We start from the raw sequence: 24,354 nt of genomic DNA on the forward strand, positions 1-24,354 counted from the left end.
AGGAGGTGCGCGGTTCAGAAACAGGAACAGAAACTGATACCGATACCGATACTACGCTCGAATGGGAGCGGATGGCGGATGGCGGATGGCGGATGGACGGATGGACTCGAGTCGACTGTTAGCAAAGGTCGATGCAATTAGCACCCCATTTCAGTGGCAATAAAGTTCGATTCAGCCATTCCAGATAGTCAGTCACACACACACACACAACACACACACACTGCCAGCAGTCTCGATTCCTGGCAATACTTTTTTATGCTTTTTGTACAACGGCATTGGCTAGCTAAAAGCTTTTTCTAATTCCAAACTGAACTGCTTCAGACGTCACATATAGTTATGATGATTGACAGTTAGCACACGACCAATAAGTCTACTTTGTACGGAAAGTTTGGCTCTTTGGAAATCAGTTTGGCAGAAGGTTGGCTCACGGCACGTGATAGTGGGAATACACCAAGGAAAGGATATTACAATGTCTAATGGTTTTTACAGGATACACATCAGGGTTTGAAATTTAAACTGATCAATTTTAAATGCTGGCGAAATAATTGATTCGATTTCTTAGCTTTATGTCTTAAACTACTTTGCATTTAAGCTTCCTTAAATTTCGATTCTGTTTCTCTTTGACGCTGGGCGACATTAGGTGGGCGTGGCAGATAGAAAGTGGGCGGGAACCGAGTGCTTTTTCAGCCAAAAAGCACTTGCCCCCGTTGAGATTCGGCATCATTATTGCAACTTGCTGGCATTGTGAATGTCACGTATACTGCAATCTTGGCTGAAATCGTTCAAAACCATTTACCAGAGCAAGTAAGAATCTAGCCAAGGGATTATCCAGTGTTGGTTAGACTATGATGTATGCACTCAATTGAAACTGTACAATACTTTTTTTTTTTTTTTGATTTGTAACTAAGGAAGGTAGCCCAAGGCCTCTGCTATGACTTTTTCTCGCCCAACCGATTTTATAACCTTTATTTATTCAAGTGGCGATTTAAGGTAGCTCGATACACGAGGAACTTTCACGTATGTTGATAGCTTTCCTTGTGCCTTATTCTATTTTCTTCTTTTTTTATTTTTCTTTTTTCCGTTGAGTGCGTTGGGTAATTTGAATCAACCCCAAGTCCCATAACCCACAAACCAAGCAGCACGTGTGTGGTGTGGTTTGGTTTAGTATGGTATGGCGGCTAGACTGGGCCATGGGGCTATCCGAAGCTTTGATTATCCCAGTCAAAGGCGGAGGCGTTTTGGACCGCCTCCGGCTCCACCTTGCGAGCCAAAGTGGGCGGTGTTACTTTGCTTTCCCCATCCCCAGCACCATTTGTTTTCGGCTCCTTTGTGATTTCTCCTCCATCTCGTGAACTCAATGGCGGCGGCGGCAGTCAAGTTGCTCTATTAGGGTATATGGTACGGTACGGTACGGTACTGTATGGCTTGAATAAATTTATTTGGCCAACAGAGAGGGAGAGGGAGAGCGCAGTGGAGGGCAGGGCAGGAGTCGCTGCCCGTTCCGTGGTGCACAGTAGTCCGCTTTATAGACGCATGCTAAATATTTACCCACATCGAACCAAAGTGTTAATTATGTGGGCGTATGCCACGACTGTGGGTGAGTGTCCGTTGATGTTTGCCGCGCTGAGCTCATCAATTTACCGGGGGAAGCGGCGAATCGCAACATGAGAACCGGCAGATGTTCGGGTTTCACCCAGCGCACACCACCGCAGTGCTGGAAGTGCCAATTTAGCACGATATAATTAATAAAACTGGTAGCATTAAATATTTGTCCCCCCGAAATTCGTGCAAAAAGGCTGCCAGAGGCTCATTTTATGTCCCGAAAATTGGACAGCTTATGTGTGGGTATGCCAATTTGTATATAAATGGTGAGAAAGAAGGAAACGAAACATATTTCTTGGCTTGCAAAAAATAAAAGACAAACATACACGCGAATTCTTCAGTGCTGTCATTAGGTGTTTCTTGAGGTTGCCTAGATGGCAAAACAGTTATGGTAAAACCTTCCAACAAGTTGCATACATACATATTTGTATCTATCTGACTTATGATCAATATTTTTTAATTGCCCGCTTGTGAATAGTTCATAAATTTTCGACCTTATTCCACCAACATTCATGCATCATGTAAAAAAAAAAAATTAAAAAGAAAATACCTATTTCTAGGAATATTTTCGCTTGTAACACTTTTTAATTGGCATAACGGTTGGGTCGTAAATAAAACAATTTAATTCTGTGCCAGTGGCGTTCCTTTTTTCTTTTTTTTTTTTTGTTTTTGATTTGCCCTCGCTTACATTTTTCCTTGATTATTTCAGGATATTTTTTATAGCATAATTGACAGTTGTGATAAAGGTCACGGGTGGTGGTGATAGAACACGAACTTGTTTTGCCACGGATAAAGCACTCATGCAATACATATATATGTATGACTTTTGAAGTCAATCAAAGCGGCAGAAAGTGAAGAGGGCAGAGGCTAACCCGTTGAAGGCCCCCACTTTTGGCTTCGTTAGAGATCCTCCGCCTCCAGGGGCTTAACCCGTGTGACAGACTGACTAACTGACTGACTGACTGACTAACTGACTGACTTTATGGCTGGATATGAAGGAACCAGAACGGACTTCAGAATGTTGTGGCACGACGGGCGAGCGGACTTTCCACTCTGCGCGAACTGAACTTTCCAACATAGCCATCCTAGATGACCTACATGTGAACATGCAATGGCCTCGGGTCGGACGCTTGTCTTTCGATTAAATATCCAATAAAAAGTGAATTACAAAACAGTACAAAAGTTACGAAACGGGCAGTACGTTTTAGATTAAATTATTACCAATTACCCCCGTCCAATTTGAAACAATATGGCATTATTGGATGAAAAATTACAAGTTAGTTGGTCGTGTGGGGGGCGGAGGGAAATACCTCCACCCAACCTCTATTACCACCCATATTTTGCCTCTCTAAAACATTTATGATGTATATTTTACCAGCTCTTCTTTTTTTTCTTCTTCCTTTCAGGTAAGCCGCGCTGTCATACCCACAAGAACGGTTCGTATCGTGTAAAATTCACCTGTGGTCTGGCTTAGCCCGTTGACCTTCACCTGTTCGGGCAGCGAGAGAAAAAAGACGCGTTCAATTAATTTAAATGACTAATGAATGCCGTCGATGATTCAACGGCACCAGCTGCATGCACTCGCATTTGATTGAGCGCCCCCACCGGCTATCAATTTCCTCGCAAGTCGCGACTTATGATTACTCGTACGGCGCTCGGTGCCCGCGGATCGTCGGCCATTTCACGTCCGACCGCACAACGTGTTAATATATTGCTTCTGAAATCAAATGCGAAATGCATCAGGTGAAATACAAACTTTTTATTCAAAAAAAAAAAGAAAGAAAAAAGAACAGAGGGAGTCGACTATCAGATGCCCGTTACTTAGCTAAAGTAAATGTGAACCTACAAGTGAGCGCCACCTGGCGGTGGTTTCATGTATTGTTTATAACTCCCTTGGATTCAATAACTTATATAGCACTGGAATGTGTTTGTTGTTTCACTAGATGAAGACTAAATACACATTTAGTGAGTGTAGAGAGAATTAGTTTTCTGTGCTCTATAGCCATTTAGCTTTTTATTCTTATACTAAAGAGTGGTGCATCCTACCACATACCCACGTATGTATTCCCATTTGAGGAACGGGTTAAATTTTCAAATTGATAAAAAGCGTAGCGTGAACGAATAAACCACATGCGCAATGTGTTAAAAATGAACAAAGTTGCACATGTGTTTTTCAAAGCTAACCGAGCGAAGCCCATTATTTTTTAAATGCCAGTCAAATTGGTTCTCTCCGCTTTTATTTGGCTATCGTTTTCCACCCTGAGACACAAGCATTTCACACACTACTCTACTCAGTGTTTGTAAACAAACATTGAAAGTATCAACAAAAACCGACTTTCCTCTTAAGTCATTTTCTAAGTTCCCAGATAGAAATACTTATGTACTAAGCCAAAAATTGATTAATAGTTTGTTATCAAACTAAAGGGAGCTATAAATCAATACCATATTGAATAATATAATTGGGGTCCCTTTGCTTTTCCCCAGTGCATCCAATAATTGAACTCCCCTCCCCCCACTCGATGAGCCTCGTTAAGTGCGTGTTTTTTCCGCTCGCGTTTTCGATTTATTGTTGGATGATTCGGACCCAAACTCCGTGATTTTGATTCCGGTCCACAAACAATGACACAACTGGCCCAACACGTGTTTATCGCTGTCGTTAGCTGTTTGGTGTATGGTGTATGGTGTATGGTGTCTGGTGTTTGGTGTTTGGTGTTTGCTGCATGATGTTTGCCCTTTGCCCTTTGCTCCACTTCACAGTCCGTAGTTCGCAGTGCACAGTACACAGTACACAGTACTCCGTACACAGTCGACTGGGGAACAAAACCGCCGCCAAATATAGTTACGTCAATCATGTGCGAGGGAATCGTAGCGTCCAAAACGATGCCATGTAGCATGGAGCAGCTATCAGGATGCGGGGCTAGAGCACTGGCTATGGAGCGACATAGGTCAAATGTAATCTATACCATGTGCTTGCCGCTGCGATTAACGATTTCAGTCGTTGGAAATTCGGGGAAATCAGCATTACAATTCCCCGATTTCGAAGCCAAGTCACACAGTGAATCAGCGCCGAGAGTGTATTTCATTTCGATTGCTCATTCTTCTGCGAGATGTATGTATGTTGGCCACGAGTGAAACAAGCACAATATAATTGACTCCCCCTTTCCATGGAACCCATTTAACTAGAGGGCTACAATTTCGACATGGCTCTTAAAAGTAAAAGCATTTGAGAGCTGTGTACGTAGATGGATGAGATTAGAACACAAAGGCGGGGCTGAAAACAAAATTAATACCCAAATGCTATTTCGCTCACATTTATATGACTGCAGTAATTTTTTTGTTTACGAGCAGAACATGTGTGATAATTTGTTAGATTTCGTTGCTAATAGCAGCGAACTAAAGTAAAAACAAAAAAAGAAAAGGGTACACAATGTGAAGCTCAGATAAAGAGTATCTTTGAGTAACTCCCTTAGCAAAATATTGTAGCACTAAACTAGATTAACATATGTATCTAGCTACCTGATAACTTATAGGGTGCTTAAGTTTTCAAGTGCAACAAATTGTTGCACGATTGAAAAGTGGTCATCTTATAGGAAAGAACATCGGAGCATCTATCTGCTTGCAAACTATTTGTGTTGAGCAACATTTTTCGTATTGTTGCACCGATGTCAACCTGCCCTTTTATGATGTCTACCACTCGTGTTGGGTTACTTTTAAATCTTCGTGTGTTTGTGTGTGGTGGGGATGAGGGGGCGTTGGCCATTGGGAAGCGGAAGGTTGTGTGTCTGAGAGGCGTGACTGCATCCAATATCGGTTGCACAGATAGCGCCGACATCACGGCAAACATTTTACGACGGGCGCAGACTACCAAGATTTCCAGCCAGTTCGCCAAAAGTGGCGGAGATTGGGGATTGTGGATTGCGGAGGGCTGAGGTGGGCGGACGGGAAAAGGTCGCTGGGGATGCTCGGCTCGGAATCAATATATTGGCAGCGGCAGGGCCAGCAGGGCGGTCAGATTGGACAGGAAAACTGAGGGGAGTGTCGTGTGAGGGATGGCAATATTAATGCATGCTCCAAAGGAATTCACCTTTAACAAAGAAAAAAAAAAAAAGGAAAAGATGGCAGCTGCGGCAAACCGAAGTGCCTACACCCTACACAGCACTTGAAAAAGTATTGCAATATTTTGTAGTGTTGCTAAAATCGTACTTGAATATAAGTAAATTGCGAGTGTTGTAAAACCCCTAAAGAACGTAATCGAAGTCGCGAACAAATTTGATTACACTGAGAAAAGTGCGCACATATACATAAAGGGTATGTGTCAATCTTATAGATACCTATGGTACGTGAGATACATTTAGCGATTTCTAGCCAGATCGAGTTAGCTGATCAGGACTATAACAGATATACTATATATGTATACGCTCGGAAACGGAAATTGTGCATGAATGTAACATACAATTGCATTGTACCAGTTAGGAGAATAAAGAATGAATTAAATTACATTACATTACACCTTGGCTTGGCCGCCAACGAACGAGCAAGTTGGGTGATTGGGTGACTGGGTGGTACGTGGTGGCTCCTGGTGGTTCGGAATGGCTGGGTGGCATAGAAAAATAGAACGGCATCGTCATAACAACCGCAGGAAAACAAAATGTAGTGAGCATAAGAAAATGTAAAGAAAATATCGAATAAAACTCAACAAGAAACGGCCATCACTTGGGGTTCAGACGGAAGACGCCTCTTCTGCAACACCACCCACAACCCAAGAGCCATCAACTACCACCACCCACCAAACAGCACCCACCACACCCCACCAAACAGCAGCCAACCACTGAAGTGGGGTGGATGCAGGAAGCAGGCGTTCAACAAAAAGAAATGAAATATGCGCATAAATTTCATATCGTTTTTATGATTTTCTTCTCTCGCCTCTTTGCTTAGTTTTTTTTTTTTTTTTTTTGGTAAATATTTTTTATCTCTATGGCGCTTCCGACTTTGTTATTATTGTTTATTATTTTTTTTTATTTCTGCTCAACCTTTCCCTGGCTTTTTTTATCTATATATAGATATTGTCTTATTCCGTTTCCGCCATATTCGATTCCAGATATCCCATTTAACTGGTTTTTCAATGATGCTTGAACTTTTTTCGAGTCCAGAATTTGGCATTCAACGCCCGAGCCTTTATATCACCCATATGTATGCACACACATAGATTCCTGCCCATGGAAATCCGAGTGTTTTTGGTGCATCACTCTTGTAATGCCCACGCATATCAAGTTTGTGCTCCCTTTCAATCCAATAAAAAAAAGAAAGACCAAAAACGAAAATGGCACAGCTTTTACAAGTTTAAGTTTAGAGTTTCCCAACTAGAAAATCAATTTATTTTCGTACGGCACACTCGCAAAAATTGAAAGCAAGCAGCTACAAGAAAAATGGCATGAATTTTTTTTACAAATTAAAAAAGAAAATAATAATAAGAACAGTTAAAAATGTATTCAAATACTTACTCAACTAACTGAGAATTTTCTGATATTTAAATTCAAACTTTTCAATTGGTGACCCCAATTACTGCACAAATGATCGAGCACTGGCATCTTGATTGTTTTCAGTGTACTGCTGCGAAGAAAGCTACAAATAGCATTATGGGGCATATACCGCATATTTGCATATTCCTACATTATTGATAACCGATTGCGGCCCACTCACTGTCAACTTATGGCAATTCATCAGTCTGCGGGGCGCTCCAGACCTGACCCTAATGGATTTTGTGGCCATCCACACCTCTGGTGGTGCTCCGCCGAGGACCTCCTCGTCCAAGTGCGACGGAGTTTGGTTGGAGGAGCGGAGCGTAGCCAGTAGGACTGAATTTTCGTATTATACAGCAGCGAACGTGCAGTTTGTTTTGGTTTTTTTCGTAATTTGCTATTTTCCGAGATTCTATTCATTATGCGATTTGAAAGGGAATACCCTGGACACTGGGATGCGGATTTGTGTTCGTTACGTTCTCGTTTGCTTTTGCATCTGCGTTTCGTTACGTTTTGTGTGGCGTGTGGAGCATTCATTTCGATTTCGGGAGGGGAGCATTATGTAAACGATATTTTTCATTTACGCACATTTCAATGATGGCCAAGAATGCGACTTCTGGCCATTTGAAACAGCTTTCCGCTGCAGGCCGAACGAACGGCTGGCCAGGGAATATTTCACAAAATTGTATATAACAGGGACTCTGATCGGATCGGATACGGACACGGACACGGACACTAATTAGAGCGACTGCCCGATGGACCATGCTCATGCTCTGCCGTACGAATCGAAATTTGTCCAGAGCACTCAAATGACTCAAATCAATCAAAAGGAAAACTTTTATCCTCATTTATACTGCTGGTGCTGGTGCTGCTGCTGCTGCTGCTGCTGCTGCTGCTGCTGCTGCTGCTGCTGTTGTTGCTCCTTTCGCTTCAGCGTGTCCTGTCCAAACTCTCGGCACAACTTCCGGCCGGAGGGGCAAATGCGTGTTAGTCATTTTTGAGTGACAGCTGATGTGGGTTCTCGAATACGACGAGTGCTACGAATACGTTGAATGCGAATGCGAATGTGAATGAACGAATGCGTATGGGTGTGCCGCCGCCACCACGTCTGCAATTTGGAAATAAGTTATTTATGACCTCTCAATTTCTGGTGTTTTTCGGTCGGAGGAGCCGTCACATTTGTTTAGCACGAGTTTATATAACTCGAGGTCACTCGCCATGTGAACAAATTGGGATATACGAGCAGAGTGGCCGACTAACGTTGGGCAGTTTCCAAAAACTTACTTATCACGCCAAAAGACCACTTAGTCGTCGCTTTAAAACATGAAGCTAACATGAAAAACGAACCCAATACAAATGGAACATTATGGCTCAAAGATTTCGCTCAGCCAGGGATTAATCTTTAATGGGCGGACTGGCTGGTCTGACTGGCTGGCCGATTGTGCTCGAAGTTAAGGTTTGAACTTTGTTGGGTTGTTTCGAAATGATTTGCTGAAATGATTGCACGTTCGAGCAACACACATTAATTAATGAAATTCCTTTTAAATGGGTCACATAACTTCAAATGTGGTACATTTTCTTGCTCAGCGGTGGAGTCCTGGAATAATTCAAGGAAATATAAACCTTTATTCCTTGCAAATCTCTTGCGAATCGAACAATGTTTGTGTGTGTTTCTTTGTATTTCGCCTAAGAACTTAATTTGTGTGCTTTGTGAGCGGCATTAATCAAACATTGTTACAATTGTTATTATTAATATCGGTGGAAATGCAATAATATGATTATAAGATACAATTTTGAAATTGAATATGTCTCAATAGTACAAATATATAGTAATTGAAGCGTTTATATCACTTTTCTTTGACTAATTAGAGTATGCTTTAATATTTAAGTTAACTTTCATGATTACTATTATTATTACTATGATTACTAATTTGTCCTAGGGCATCTGATAGTCTGGACAATCTAATATCGCTCGACCATCATTACATTGACTTGCATTCATAAACATATTGTTGGCATAAGTACTATGCTCATTTCTACTATACCTAATTATTAATGCCTTGCAATGTGTATGAATATATGCACTTGGCTTCTTCAAAGCTCAGCTAAAGTTTTATGTTTTAAGCATTTTTGTATGTTATTTAGTTGGCATTAATACTGCGCCCATATAGTGATTTCTGGAAAAGTTACAACTACACCGTTGACTTTCACAGAAATTACGCCCACGTTCCGCTGAAACTTTTCACAAAAGGGTAGTTGGTTGTTGGCAGCTGGCAGTTGGTAGTTGGTAGTTGGTCGGCGGGGCATCTGAAAGTCCGGGGGAACCCTCGACGACTGTAGTATAGCCGTAGCCTTCGTTCTTGTCTTACGACTCTGCAGTGGGCAACTGCAGCAGCAGTGGCACACCAAAGTTAAGCAAAGACAAAGACAAAGAGACAAAAGCCAGCACAATTTTCACTTCAAGTGCTTTGTTTGACGCTGCGGCTGATGGCTGATGGCTTGATGGCTCAACTGGGTTGAGTTGCTCCACTCCGAGCTGCCTCCTTACTGTACTGCACTCCACTGTACTGCACTGCACTGCACTGTACTGTACTGTACTGCACTGTACCGTTTTGTTGGGGCAAAAAGTTTGGGCACGCACGGGCAATACTTTTCACTTTGTTCGTACTTAACGCTTACTTTCAACGCAGAGACAGCTCCGTCGCCTTCATAAAGGAGCTGCCTGCTCCTCCGCTTGCCCGGTAATAAAAAAATAATTTAACAGTTTTGGCCCGCAGGCAGCACCCGCCATTCCAGCCGAGCATCCCAACATCCCAACATCCCTACATCCCTGCCATCCTAACGACCAGTTACCCCTAAAAAATAAGAGGAGAACTATCTGCTACCCATCCATATATGCACGCGTTGAGGGGGGGGGGACCGGGTTCAGAGGCATTTTGGGGCATTCTGGAGCATTCTGCCCAGACGCACGCAATGGGCGGCAAAACAGTTTTTGGACATTTCCGAATTGCGAGCGAGATTTGTTCGCCAGATGCGATGCCGCCGATATCGGTGGATGTGAACGTGGCCTGTGGAAAGTTTCAAGGTTGCTGCTGGCTGGTTACTGGTTACTGGTTACTGGTTACTGGCTGCTGGTGGCTAAAAATGGTAAATGCGTGGTAAATGTTTTCGGACCCACGCCCCCTCAACCTTTGTGCAAATATCTGCCTTTTCTTTATCTGCCATCGCATCGCTGCGGGTTGTTGCGCGCCGTTAAAGCCGAAGTTATGACCGCCGGAGCCGTAGGCCCAAAAGTTTTCATTTTTATATGGATCCCGTCGCAGCGGCGGCGCCACAAAAGTCAAAAAGTAGCCGGCAGCGATGCTACTGAGTTATTTGCCGATTATGTAACGAATTAATTAACGCCGCGTAACTGCGTAACGATGGCCAGAATCGGGCTAACGTACACTATAGTTATCGAAAAAAAAAAGAACATCATAACGAAACTTAATTCAGGCAGACTGCTCAATGAACGAAAGAATGTTTAAACTAATCAAAGTAAATAAACTAATACATAATTGTAATGATAAATGTAATGCGAAAGGATAATACTGTAAGCTCGTTGTAAATACACACAGCTTCATTGCCATTGAAGGCCACAAATTTGGTAAAGACTGTGGATACAATTACCATTATGAATGACAGGATTTTTCCTAAGGCTGTCATGGTATATAAATCGTTCGATTCGCCCAAAATTCGTACATGAAGGGAATGGGGTTATGCAATTGAATCGAATCGAATGGAATGAAACTGTCGCCCATTGTAGTTGTTGTAGTGCTTACTCAACTTTTCGAGCGACCGCAAAATCTGTTATTAGTGTCAAGTGGACTTGTGAGACACTTTGCACTCTGACCACCATTTACCCAACCCCTTGTCCCACCAGCTTCCTTCCCCAGCCCGCCGTCACTGTCAATCTCCTCCCCTTGGATGCCTGGATCCGCTGTGTCTCCACTCCTCGTTGGATTAATACGAATTTGCGGCTCTGGTGGAAAACTTTTGTGTGAGTTGTTGCAAAATATTAAATTGCGGTAAAAGCGGGTTGGTCTGTGGGGGGCTTTATAGGTTTAAAGTGAGCTGAGGGAGCATTTGGCACTCTTACGCTTGCTCAAAGTATAGTCGATAGTTCGATTTAAAAGTTGAGACTCCCTCCTTAAGTTGTCATCACATAGTGGAGGAGAGAGAAGCGGAAAAATCAGGAGAAGCAGGAGCAGCAGGGAAAGCAACCTGCTGGTGGGGGGTCAGCCGAAACTTTGGCACACACATTGGCGACAAGTGGCGGACGCAGGGCGCGAGGTCAATCAAAATCAATTTGGCTTCTGCCTGCCCCAATGACGCACTGCCTCACTGCCCCAATAATCTTGTACTGTTGAATTAACAGGGCGCACACGATTTTAATGGACGCACGGCAAGAAATTGGCTGTGGAAATGCAAGCTCCTTAAAACACATTACCTACATATACTAAAGTTAATCGATCGTTTGTTAATCATAAAAAGAAAGGAAAAAGGAGAGACTGAAGTATATAATATTTGATAGGACTTATTTCATATTTATATTATCATTCTATATATTCATAGATAGATAGCTAGTTAACATACAATCGTTACTAGTTGATTTGGATTTTAAAACATATATAAAAGTGTAAAGCACATTCCTCCTTTGTTCCTTTGTGCTGCGAACATTAAGTTGATATCGTTTTGTGCTTTTGTTTTTATCTGTGCAGCTCATTCGCGGGGCTTCCCCTTTTTAAAAGCCTACGTTCAGAGTAAAGTAAAGTGCAATTGGGGCGCTTTTGCGTTCTCCATTCCTCGAATGCTCGGATACTCAATTCTCAATTTGATCAATATTTTCGCCTCGCACTTGAGCGGGCTGGGTGAGGGCAAATCCTTTCAAGGCCATTCAATCAATCAATAAGCCGCGCAATGTCTGAGCAGCGACATTAACAACAACAGAACACTTGATTTCAAGCTGAAAGGGGTTCCAATCGAGCTGTAAGCCGGCTGCATTCATAGGCCCAGTGCGGCGACTTCTGGCCGGGATTCCGGAGAAGGGGCAGCAGCAGCAGAAGCTGAAGCTGAAGCAAAAGGAGTGGAAAGTGGGCAGTGGGAATGGGAGTGGGCCAAGGTAAAAGCGGTCTTAAGGTTCATTGTTGGCGCATTCGGGGCGACAAACGAACACTTGAAACTGGAGCCACCCAACCTATGACCCTGCAACTGTAGCTCTTTCGTCCGCAAAACAGAAACTGAAGCACAAAACTCTCTGACATTTCTGCGGCTTCAATGACACAATGATACAACAATAAACAACAAAGAGGGGGCTGTCGAGGCATATTCATGACTAAGACCAAGACTAAGACCAAGAGCAGGACTAGGAATAAGAATAAGACGACAGGAACGACGATGACGTTGACGATGGGGCTTTTGAATTTATGAGCGTATTTAATTAACCAAGAAGGACGAAAAGCAAAAGAAGCTAGGACTTAAGTCTACGAATCAACATCAACTGAAGCGGCAGCTGTTGGCCGTGATTGATTGATTGAGGCATCGCCTGAAGTGCGGCATATTTAATTTGGCATGGGTGGGTGCTTAGGTGCTTGGGTGCTTGGCTGCTTGGCTGCTTGGATATCGCCTCCATTCCGATCCATCCATTCCGCTTCATACCAAGTCAAAGTCAAGGCCCATAATGCCGAAATGGCCATTCAAAATGTGGCTGATTTATTATGTGTTAAGACAACAGATTTACTTGGATTGTTCTTGAATGTTTTAAGCAAGAGATGAGTGTATGCAAGCCAAACGTCCACCCATCCATCCATCCATCCATCCATTCATCCATTCATCCATCCAACCGTCCATCCATTTATCCAATCATCCATCGAACGCTTCATCGACCTGCTAGACATCTCCAGGATGCGACGCAGGCAGTCAGATTGAGTGAAAAAAGTTGCTTAAGCGGCACAGGAGGTGGGGCAACTGTCGACAGAAGGATTTGGCAATTGATGCGAGTGGCAAGTGGCGAGTGGCGAGTGTCGAGTGGCGGAGCATCCTTTGAATAAATACATAGGGAAGTGGACATGCAGAGCCACTGAACATCGGAGCAGGCCCAGGTGAAATTGGAAGTTACGGTGGGGGGATAAGCCAGAGCCGACTGCAGGTGAAAAACTAAGCCGAAATTAAATAAATTATCGCATCTTCGACTATGAATCCAGTTCGCTTACTTTGTTTTTTGCGCCATCCAGTCTACTTATGCTGAATATATATCATTGGCGCCAGTTCCCGGCAGATTTCCCATATTATTTCTTATTTAAGTTGCATTAGTATCTTATTTATGGCCACTCGATGCCGCCACGTAGTGTGAATACGCTTGCCCTGGGCCGAAACTTTTTGCCACCACGGCGTATACGTAACATACATACGTATGTATGTATGATATGTATGTACACATGATGTACGTATACACGGCGTTATAAATATTTTTTTGGCAGGCATCGCTGCATAAACCATTACCAAGTGCTGCTCCTGACCCAAACTGTGCACAGTGGCGCCTTCTTCCGAGCTCCGAGTCGGGTCGTGGCTCCAATCTCCAATCCCATTTGTGGGAGTGGTCGGTTGGAGGGGGGAGTGACTGCTCCGCTTCGCGGTTATCTGATTGGGTGCGTGGAGACAAAAGATGGGTCACGTGGTTTGTGACCCGACATGGTCACGCAGAAAATAAACGAGGCGGAGGAGTTCATTTCGGCGGGCAGAGATTTAAATACCCTGTAAGCGTACAAACTATCTATGCAAGTAATGCTATATTTACAAACAAATTAACAAAAATAACTTGAAATAATAAACATAATAATAATAATATTAATTACACAATAAGTAAGTTAGCAAGTGAAAGAGTATGTATTAAAATAAATAAACAAAATATTCTTATTTTTCTGTTCACTTTGTGTTTAGTTTTCATCCATTTAGTTTAGTTTTCATCCATTTACATCATCCTTACATTACATTAGATTTCTTTAACTTAAGGGTATAATTGATCACCCTACATACTATATTTTAAGAAGTTATGTTCGCCACGAAGGGAAATGATGTGTTTATATCTTGGATTTTAAAATTGGTCGACCCCTCCGTCGATATAATTTTAATTTAAGTGCATTTCGTTGTTGTGTGGGGACGAAAATCGATATTGACCGTTTACTCTTTGCACGCTGTTTGTTGCCTTTGTTTCTGATTCCGCTGAGTGGACTTACATTAATTTAATTTCGTAATTGGCCGTGGGAAAAGTGTCCGCAAATCAAACAATTAGCCACACATATGCGTGCATCACATTAAGGCGTTAAAGATATTATTCACGAAAACAATGCACTCTTTCACCGCGTGATTTATCGATTTTGACAATGTTCATTTTGCCTCGAAAGGCATAACGCTTAAATTAATTCGTGCAAAAATTCGTGTATGTATGGCATATATTATACATTTATTTTTTTCTGCTTCTTCTTACTTACAATACAAAATTATTAACCAACGATGTTTTCTATATTTGCAGGTAAGAAAGCATCTTCAACATAATCGGGATATTCACATCGAAAGGGTATTTATATTTCAAATCACAATGCACTGATATAAGTTTTACACAATACAAAGCATTAAATTTATTTAAGAACTAACCTTATGTATTTTTCAGTGACAGTTTGCTTAGTACTAAAAACAAAAAACATCACATTATGTCATATTCAACACATTAAATAATTCAGTGACGAACGAAAGTCGAGCCAAAAACACCTTTGTGTACAAATGCATACACATAGACATTATTTATGGTCCAGATACCGCCCCTTTTCGATTACTAACGCCCTCGCTCCAAATAAATAATAAAATTTAAATCGTTTAGGTGGCCACCAACCAGGCTGGCGAACAAAAAGTCAAACAGTATAAATAAGCGGTATGCGTTAACAGCGTTTAATAACATTGATTTATTTGTGGCAATTGCTCCTCCATGAAATGATAACGACAGCTATAACTGCATAAGCAGCATCGAAGCCAAAACTTTGTTGACATACCGATGAAATATTGTAATGCTAATAAATAAATCTTATGCCAAGATACACGCACGAGTGCTGGCCACAAATACAAATTTTGTGGAAAGCTATAAAAAAATAGAAATTCATGCGCGGGTTTTTGGAAAAATTATTGCTCTAAATAGGGTATTTAGCTTTCGATAAATTTCGAAAATGTTTGGACTGTGGTTTTCAAAGCCCTAAAGCTGTATGCCTGTACCTGTACAATCTCTGCGAACGGCAGTTCACGTAGTGACGAAGCACACCAAAAGAGGCACGATTGAAAAGTATGTTGTATTGTATTGTATGTTGTGTTGTATTGTATAACTGGGTAATATTTAGTCGAATGTAAAATGCATTTTTGTCACAAGAAATTACTGGCAGTGCGATCGTCACTAGAATTTCAGCTTTTTTTAAAAGCAGATTTCTTTTATTTGAGCAGAGCTTCAGAAAACTCAAAATTGTATCTAGAACGCCATCTTGCAGCACCAAACCATCTTGCAAGCCATTGGTTTGGCTTAAAAATTCTTAAAAATGTGGTAACCATATACATACCTTAAGTAACCGAAAATAGGGGCAATGAGGTACATAGTTACTTTCGAAAAGTTCGAATGGGTGGGTATTTATCAAGTTTATGGCGTTTTATTTAGGCAAAGGTTGTTGTGGCCAAGAGTGCTTGTTTGTTTTGTTTGCTTTGAAACTTCATCTGCAGTTGGAGCGACTTTTAGTGGCTTTACCTACCGCCCCGCAAATTTCGCTTTCTTTTTGGAGCTTTAATTAAATACATTTAACAATGTATATTCATTAATTTCAAGAGTTTCTGCTGCTAGCTGGGGTTACTTATTGTCTGCCAACTTTTCGCCGCTCTTCCCCACTTCACCATTACCATTTATATTAGCTCCTGCGTAGCGCAGTCCTGTTACTAAGCCACTCCGCACACATTTCCCCCGCCGAATGCTTTCTTCGGCACTAATTTGCACACCCACACTCGCCCACATTCACCCACTAGCGCCACACGCGTTGTATTTTTAATTAATATTTTCTGAGCTGCATTATCCGCCACTGCGGCATGCAAAGGCACAATTTACGACCACCCCAGACGGAGTGGAGCTGGAGCTGGAGTTGGAGCTGGAGCTGGAGCTCCTGGAGTTGGACACTTTAATGCGCCTGACAAATGATCGTGATCAGCGAGAAAATGGAGCAAAACCTGCACTGTCGCGAGTTAAGTTGAGTTGATGATGCAAATGCATATTCTCTCATAAATTTTAAATAGTTGTCATGTTCTGCAGATATTGTCAAGCTGAGTGTATATTCTGTTCAAACAAATTGTTAATTTTTTATTTAAATATTTCGTTTTAAGGCTAATAAAGTTGCTGTGCAGGAATGTCCTTAATTCGATGCAGTGTGCAATATCATATATGGAGATGGGAGTAGCAGCCTGTTGACCATTAGTCCACACGCAGGTCATATGGCATAAAACTGCACATACGCGCTCTTATTTACTCATGTAAATAATCCGGGTAATTTAAATATTAATAAATTAAGCTTCACATGGGTGGTATGCCATTAATATTCTTATTTTTATAGAGCCATTGCCTGTGTGACAAGCGAAACTGTAAACATTGTTCTTTCCAACTGACAACTGAGTTCTTAATGTTTAATGACAGTTCACAGGCTAAGGCTCTCAAGGAAATCAAGAATTAGGCTGTAGGGTTATCATTGTACATTTTCCCCTTAACAGAGCTAACTTCTCAGTCATCAATCTTGTTTAAGCCCAAAGTAAAATACAAACCAAGCTAAGATTATGCCTGACTGATCAACGGCTATCGATGCAGATGTTGGGTTAAATCTGTAGTTTAAAATATCTCGGGGTATTTAAGTGGGTCAAAAAATCAACATTCTATCACGACATCATAATCCAAGTCATGTCCGAATCCTTAACTTTGTGTGGGTTGTTTTCTTTTTTCCGAATGTGTGTGCTAGCTGTCTCCAGCTGTCGAATGGGCCTCAAAATGGAGCGTCCTTTGCCCAGGCTCCGCTCCTTGGACTCCAGTGTCAGCACGGAGTGCTCCACATTTTTGGTTATGGCCGCAGGGAGCGTAAAATATGACCGGTAATGAGAATGGGGTGTCCTGTCCGATGGAGCAGGAGCGTTGAGAGTTCGCACGGAGCGAATCCTTCGACTTTGACTTCGACTTCGAGTGTCACGTTTGCAACAAATGGCGCATGGCACGCAAAGGGCTAATGTAATTCGTGTATTTTACTTGATTTCATGTTACGTGCACAATCGGCCAAATTGCAAGCCATCGAACCAGGGCTAAGTTGCCTTGAGTTGACTCCTCAGGCTGAGAGGCCCAAAACCAAAACCAAAACCAAAACTGTAACTGTAACGCCGGGGTACTTTCATTTTTGGGTTGACACTACGGCCACGGCCAAGGATTGCAATTGGAAAGTGGCACCAAATTGGGCAACAGGCAAGGGGGCGATGCATGTGGCAAGCAGCCGGAGTTCCCGATTCTACAACTGGGATTGCAGGTTGCTTGGCTAGATGGCAGGATAGCAGGATAGCAGGATAGCTGGATAGCAGGAGCACCGCGACGCATTTATTAGCATTTTTATGTGTACACTTTTTCGAGCACTTTTTGAACATTTCTGATTCGGCGAGGCGAGGGTTTTTAATTAAGTTTGAGAATAGAGAGGTGAGTGGGATGAGTTTGAAACTCTCCAGTTGAGATTGGGATTGGGATTGGGACTGGGATTGGGCGTTGGGGAGTAGTCAGTCGCTAGATGGCAAAAACTTGTATAATTTTACTCGGCTCACTCTTTGTGGCCGCCTGTCTATAGTTGCCACTTTTGCTGCTACTCGTTGCTCGTTGTTGGCAAAAGTTGCATTCAAAATTGCAATTTTATATGCACAACGCTCACCAGCAACTTTGGAAACAATTTGTGACAGCCTTGAGGGATAATCGAGTGGCCCAGATTGAGGATGAAATCAATTTGATTGTCAAAGATGGTGCTGCCCACTTGATTAAGTAAATGCCTCGCCCGGTTGATTATCAATTTGTGGCAAAAAGAAAAGACAAAAAAAAAATGAATAACAAAGCATGATTTTTCCACTTGAAACTCATTTACTGTGCCATTCATTATTTGGTAATTGAATAATCTGCTTTCTATCATAAATTATAAAGCGCGCAGCATCGATTGCAGCGATAGAATTTCATTAATAAGCATGAAATGTATTGAAATTTGTGTGTTATTTCTAATTCGGCATAGGAACATTGCCCGAGGGAATTCCTCTCAATCAGTGTCAAAAGTTGTTTGATTCAGGTGGTATCTAAGTATCTCATTTCAACGAGTCAATTTAATCAAGCTGTAGCAACGTAAATGTGTGACGAGAACAACTATTCGCCAATTAACACATGTTTGCGAAAGAAAAAAAAGTGGAAAAACATCAACGTGGAAGGAAAGAACATAATTGTTTTTTATACATTCTATGTTCGCTTGGCTAAAAATTAATTTTATTTTGATGGCGTGAATGGTGGGGTGTGGTGGGGCACTCAGGAATTTCAAAATTAAGCAATCCGAGTAACCAAACGCCTGCCCCTCCGCCCCTCCGCCCCACCGCTCCTCAGCCTTTCCGTCTCTAATTGTTTTTTAAATACGTCTCAAATGCTCTCTATTTCAAGTCGAGAAATGAACAAAGCAACGAATGCAAAGCACAACTTCCACGACAGCCGGCGAATCATTGAAAGCGCCGCGTCTTTGCTTCTGCTTCAGTTTCTTGCTTTTGCTATGCTTTCGCCATGCTTTTGCCATGCTTTTTTGCCGCTTGCCTCGAAAATGGGGCGTGACAGAAATGAGCACATAAGTGTCATAATCACACACACAGCTACACATGCATTTGCTTACTTGAGCTAGAGATTTACCTTCAAGTGAGCAGCTCAGCTTTTTAACACTTTTACTTTCAGCAATACTCAGCAGTGGTGGCTGAAGGGCGGGGGGTGGGGCAAGAGGCAAGAGGCAAGAGGCAAGAGAAGCGCCAACTCATTTAATTTGATGCCCCAAAAAGAACCCATCCACCCACGAAAGCCCATCTTCCAGCCAGCACCTTCTTCTCGCGAAGCCGTCGCCTAATTGTCGTCTATCTCTAGTCGACAGTCGTGGCCCATAACCTCCCACCTGCCACCCAGTTGCCACCACCCACCACCCACCACTCACTTGCCACCACCCACTTGCCACCACCCACTGCTGTTTGCTGTCTCAGCGCAAAATGTTGCTGCTCTAATTAGAATGAAACAATTTTCATTTCATTCTACATTTTCATGTTGTCGTCGTTGGCATTGCCTTACTGCTCGCTTTTGCTACACGGATAAAAAGCAGCTCTCGGCGTTAATTTCGTATTTATAGGTCAAATTGAGATTTGCATTGTTTGTATCTTTTTAATCAGTAATTAATATCCAAGAAATATGGCCCAGTGCTCGAGCTGGCGAAATTGCATCCCAAACAAATGACGCCATAAAGCATTTTGACACTCGTACTTATGCTTAAATGTATTTTGCGGTGACTTTGTCTTAGATGCTTTATAAGTGCAAATAATAATAATAATGCCACAGAAATCACTTTGTTTTCGATATCAATTATTTAGGTGTCGCAAAGTATGCAACAAAGATTTTAAGTATTCATTTCTTTTGCCACTGCATACTTTTTGACACTTGTTTTGCAAATAAACGATGAAAACGATCACAAAAGCCCAAGTGCCCAAAAGTATGCAGCAAATAATGTGTTACTAGGGGAATGTACTTCTATAAACGACGGGTTTTTTTTTGTATAGCATACTTTTTAGCAAAATTATGTGTAAGTTAAAGAAAAATATCACAATAGCATATGGATTATTTCTTCCTGTGCACTTGTTGCCATACACTTAGCTGTCGCTTGCCTGGCCCAAAATAAATAATTTACGCCAGTGTTGCCACTTTCGCTGAGCCAAGCGAATCTCATAGAAATTATGCCAGGCAATGAGGAGGACGCTCCTCCCTTCCATTTTAATTTCAATCTACTCGCTCGCAACTACGCATATATATACATATTAATATATATACATACATCTCTCTATCCGTATCCACAATAATGTATGGCAAAGATGCGGTGTCCTGATGTAATTCCGCCTCCTCGCCGGCTGAACTGCATCATATTGCAGCGGCAACAACCGCATAAAGACATTAAGCGCATTTAATTTGAAGTGGCAGGATGAATGGAAATTTGCAACGAGGCAAACCCAGCCCACCCCACCCACCAACCGGGCATATGACCTGCATTATATGTACGCTCATCCCAGATAGGCAAATGGCGGAGTCTGGGATCAGTGCCACCAAGTCCGGAGCGGATCCATCCAGTCAATCTCTCCTCGCCCCACCCTCCACTCCTTCCATTTCGTATTGTGGCGGCTTCTGTCCTGGTGACTCAAAGCGGTTAGTCGAAAGCAACTACCAGCTGTTGACAGTTTTCGATTGGAGCAGTTGGAGGGTGCGATGAGTTGCTGTAGACGATAGTGATGGTGATGGTGTGGATGGTGATGGTGTATATGATAATGATGATGATGATGATGATGAGGCTGCCTGATAATATCATTTATGCTAAATGTGCGGGATTTGTTGGCTGAGTTAAGGATTATGAGTGGCGCAGGCAGATGGAAATGGAAATTAGATGCTTTCACGAGCCACACTCATCGCAATTTTATGGACCTTTTCGGTATGGCTAAAGAGCTTATGGGCCAAAATCTAACTGAAGGGTTTTCCGCAGCTGGCTAAAACCCAATTTAATGACCAAAAAACTGCTAGTCGCGTGCTTTTTTTTTGTGGTATCAAGGTGCAATTTCAAGCGCATTAAATGATCAACAACTGCGGGTTCATTATTATTTTACACGCCCATAAAATGTTTCTTTAAATGCTATATTTTCGCTTTATTTCAGCGCTTTTACTGCATCTTGACATTAGGAAAGTTGTTGGCGTAGCTTTATTGCTTATGGGCCTTCAAAGATTATAGATGATTTTTTATTGGATTTACCCACGGTGCAACACACTTTTTTATGGTTTGGTTTGCTACAATATAATATTCATGCGCCGAATTTATTGTTGGGAATTGCTATTATTCCTTGCTAAATTGGCTTCATAAGTTGAAGATACATACAAAGTTGGCACCAATGAGTTGCTTCATTTACGTACGCCCTCTTGTTAATTTATCCAATTTCCATCTGTTGGCTCAACCGACCACTTGACCTTTCTTTTGAAAACACTTTGGTATGCAGTATGCTGTATGTGCACCCAAGTGCATCCCAGTTCATCCTCCGGGCGATTTACACTCTTTGTCGAATGCCAAGAGCAATATTGCATTGTTGATTGAGCCCGTGGCAGAGTTTACTTAACGGAGCAGCAGAAAGTAAGTTATCCAATGCATTATTAGCAGCTGCAAAGTGCGGACTGAGGAGCCCATAAAAGTTCAATTGAATGCAATTAGTTGCAATAAACGGATTTCACTTTATTCAGAGCCACTATGCTCTTGAGTGCATATCTCGTTTATTCATTCAACTGTTCGAGGGTCCCAAAGAGCAGACACCAGTCGGGAGCTGCTCCTTGAAACACAATAGCCACTGGCCATTGATTTAGCTGCTTTGCTGTGATGTTTTGTGATGTTTTGCTCTGTTGTTGCAGCCGTTGAATAATCGCAAATAAATTGATTTGTTTTTGTTTGCCGCCTGCTCAATCATCCAAAGGCTTCCTCTTAAAGAGCCGCCGCCCCACATCCCACATCCAACCTTGCCCCTTTGCGAATCGTTTCGAATCGAATCGAATCGCTTTGGAAATCAAGTGAAACTGCAACATCAGCAGCAAAACACAACTGCCAAGGCAAAAGGACATTGCAGTGCTGCTGGTGGGTGCATTTCATTTTTCAGGTCAGAGCTCTGAATGTTCATTAATTTTATCAGTCATCAGGGGGGAGGGGGGTTATAGCCAGCCAAGTCGTTGCCAAAATCGATGGAATTACAAAGAAATCGCTGCGATTGTCAGCGTCGGCAGCATTTGCACCAGTAACTATTCACCATCCACGGCGACCATCATCAGCGACTTTAAAGACCGACTTGTGATTGTGCTGCCATGCTCCTCCACCTGCTCCTCCACCTGCTCCTCCTCCTGCTCCTGCTCCTTCTCCTGCTCCTCCAACGCCCGCGGCACTCGTTTATATTTATGTTTGTGCATTGCTCAAAAAAAATAAGAAAAATCAAAAAAATAAAACGAAGAAAAATGTAGAAAAAGCAAATATAGAAATTGCATTCTGCATGCCACACCACCAACACCACCACCAGTCGCCACCCCCATTCCAGTGCCCCAGCTCAGTTCCCAACTGAATCTGAATCTGAATCTAAAAATGCAAATGCAAATGCCACTAACAACGACATCAATATTTCGGCGCCAGTAGTGCGGTTGCAGTTGCAGTTGCACCTCCAACAAAATATTCAAATTTGGGCTTACCCCCAAAGACGATTTGCCGTTTGTAGCAGCAAAACAATTTTTATCAATTTCGAAATTCATTTTCTGGAGATTTTTATGCATATTTCTATAAAAATATCCCATTTTATTCAGCCATTCATTCTGGCGCTCTTTACATTCGCTACATCACATTTTCAGCATTTGATATTCAGCCAGGATTAGGTCAGAAAATCTACACTTGCAACTTGTTTATGGTTTGAACATCGCTTGCCCTTTGATTTTTCCATAGGTCAAATCAAATATTAAACGAAACTTTCGTTTGAAAAAGTGGTCAATCATTAGGGTGCGTAGGGTACGAAACTTTGCCGGATGCTCGACTGCAATTTCATTTTGTCGGCAATCATTTGGTACGGCTCCAGGCGATTCTCAACCTTTCCGGAAAATGGCAGCTTTCAGATGACCGGAACAGCTGCTTGTTAAAAGGTGGAGCGCACCAGTGGGCGGGGTGGGGTTTGAGGTGGGGGTGGGGGGTACCACCCTTCATTAGCGAAGAGCGGTCCCAAAGTTAAATTACTTCTGATAATGAGCAGCTTGGATGGCGGGGATGGGGGGCTCTGAATAATATTCGCCGAGGTGTTTGTCGAGTGGGGTGACGGGGGGTTGTCAGAAGCATCGAGGAATCACCGGTGACATCACCATCCGCCATCAGTTCGGCGATGGCCAAAACAAAAATAAACGCTGGAGTCTGGCAATCGATGGGCGCGCTGAACCGACAAAGTTCAAATGACGAACGAAATCAGAATCTGGCGGCACCATCTCCCTCACTCCTTCCTTCCTTCCGGTACGCCACGCCCCGCACCGCCCCGCCCCCTTCCCGTGAGCCATAAAATTCGAAAGCGTTGGTAATTTAAAGTTTCGGGGCCAAAAAACTTTGCATTGATAATATATATATATACGCACAGGTATATTACTAATTTGATTAAAACGCTGGGCAATGCGGAGGAAAACTTGGCGCTATCGTTTATTTTTTAAACTATACTAGAATGTTTTCTTGAGCACACAATGTAGGTTATAAAATAAAAAGGAATTTAAAAAATTTCATTCAAAACCTTACCAGGGTGTTTTGAAGTATGCAAAAATATCGTGATTGCAAAACCCGAAATCGGTTGTGCTCAGCGTATTCATTGGAATCAATTATTCTCATAAGAAGAAACCTTCTTGATTTCGAGACGAAAACGTAACGAGTAGCGAAAGTAACGAGTTTAGGATTCCAATAGCGGGAAGGCTCAAATAATGAGAAAGAGAAACGAGAGCAAACTCATTTGCAATCTGAGAATGGTTCGTTCTCGATAGTATGCTGATCATGATTCAATCTTGGCTAGTTGTAGAGATCGAAATTCTCGCTGAGAACGGCTTCTTCTTCTACAGAACTTTCCGACTGATAGAAGAACGCCATTAATTGTTATAAAACACCAATATAAATATAATGTATACTTCGTATCAGCGACTGGATGTAAAAGTACTTTCTACATAAGTCATGCCGCCCGATTAAAGCGTTATTTCTTTATTTGCCCTGTTAATGAAAATTTCAGCAAGTCGGCCAATAACAATAAGTGCGCTTGTTGTTTTCTAGGCGAAATATGAAAAATAGGGCTATTTCCCCACGAA

The 24,354-nt window shown here is 42.2% G+C and overlaps 1 protein-coding gene and 1 long non-coding RNA gene across 5 annotated transcripts in view; one reads left to right on the forward strand and one right to left on the reverse strand.

Moving 5' to 3' along the window:
- Positions 1-24,354, forward strand: part of LOC117147416 — a 105,430-nt gene that overhangs the window by 39,677 nt on the left and 41,399 nt on the right. The window lies entirely within an intron of this gene.
- LOC117147417 lies at positions 6,599-7,716 on the reverse strand. 2 transcript variants are annotated; one of them, XR_004459841.1, is made up of 3 exons: positions 7,273-7,716; positions 7,104-7,209; positions 6,599-7,017 (listed from the first exon to the last, which is right to left on the reverse strand). It is a non-coding gene; the product is annotated as an uncharacterized LOC117147417 (long non-coding RNA). The 2 variants fall into 2 exon arrangements; XR_004459840.1 differs by having other exon boundaries at positions 7,104-7,212.

The sequence above is a fragment of the Drosophila mauritiana genome, chromosome X, assembly GCF_004382145.1.
Source record: "Drosophila mauritiana strain mau12 chromosome X, ASM438214v1, whole genome shotgun sequence".
NCBI lineage: Eukaryota > Metazoa > Arthropoda > Insecta > Diptera > Drosophilidae > Drosophila > Drosophila mauritiana.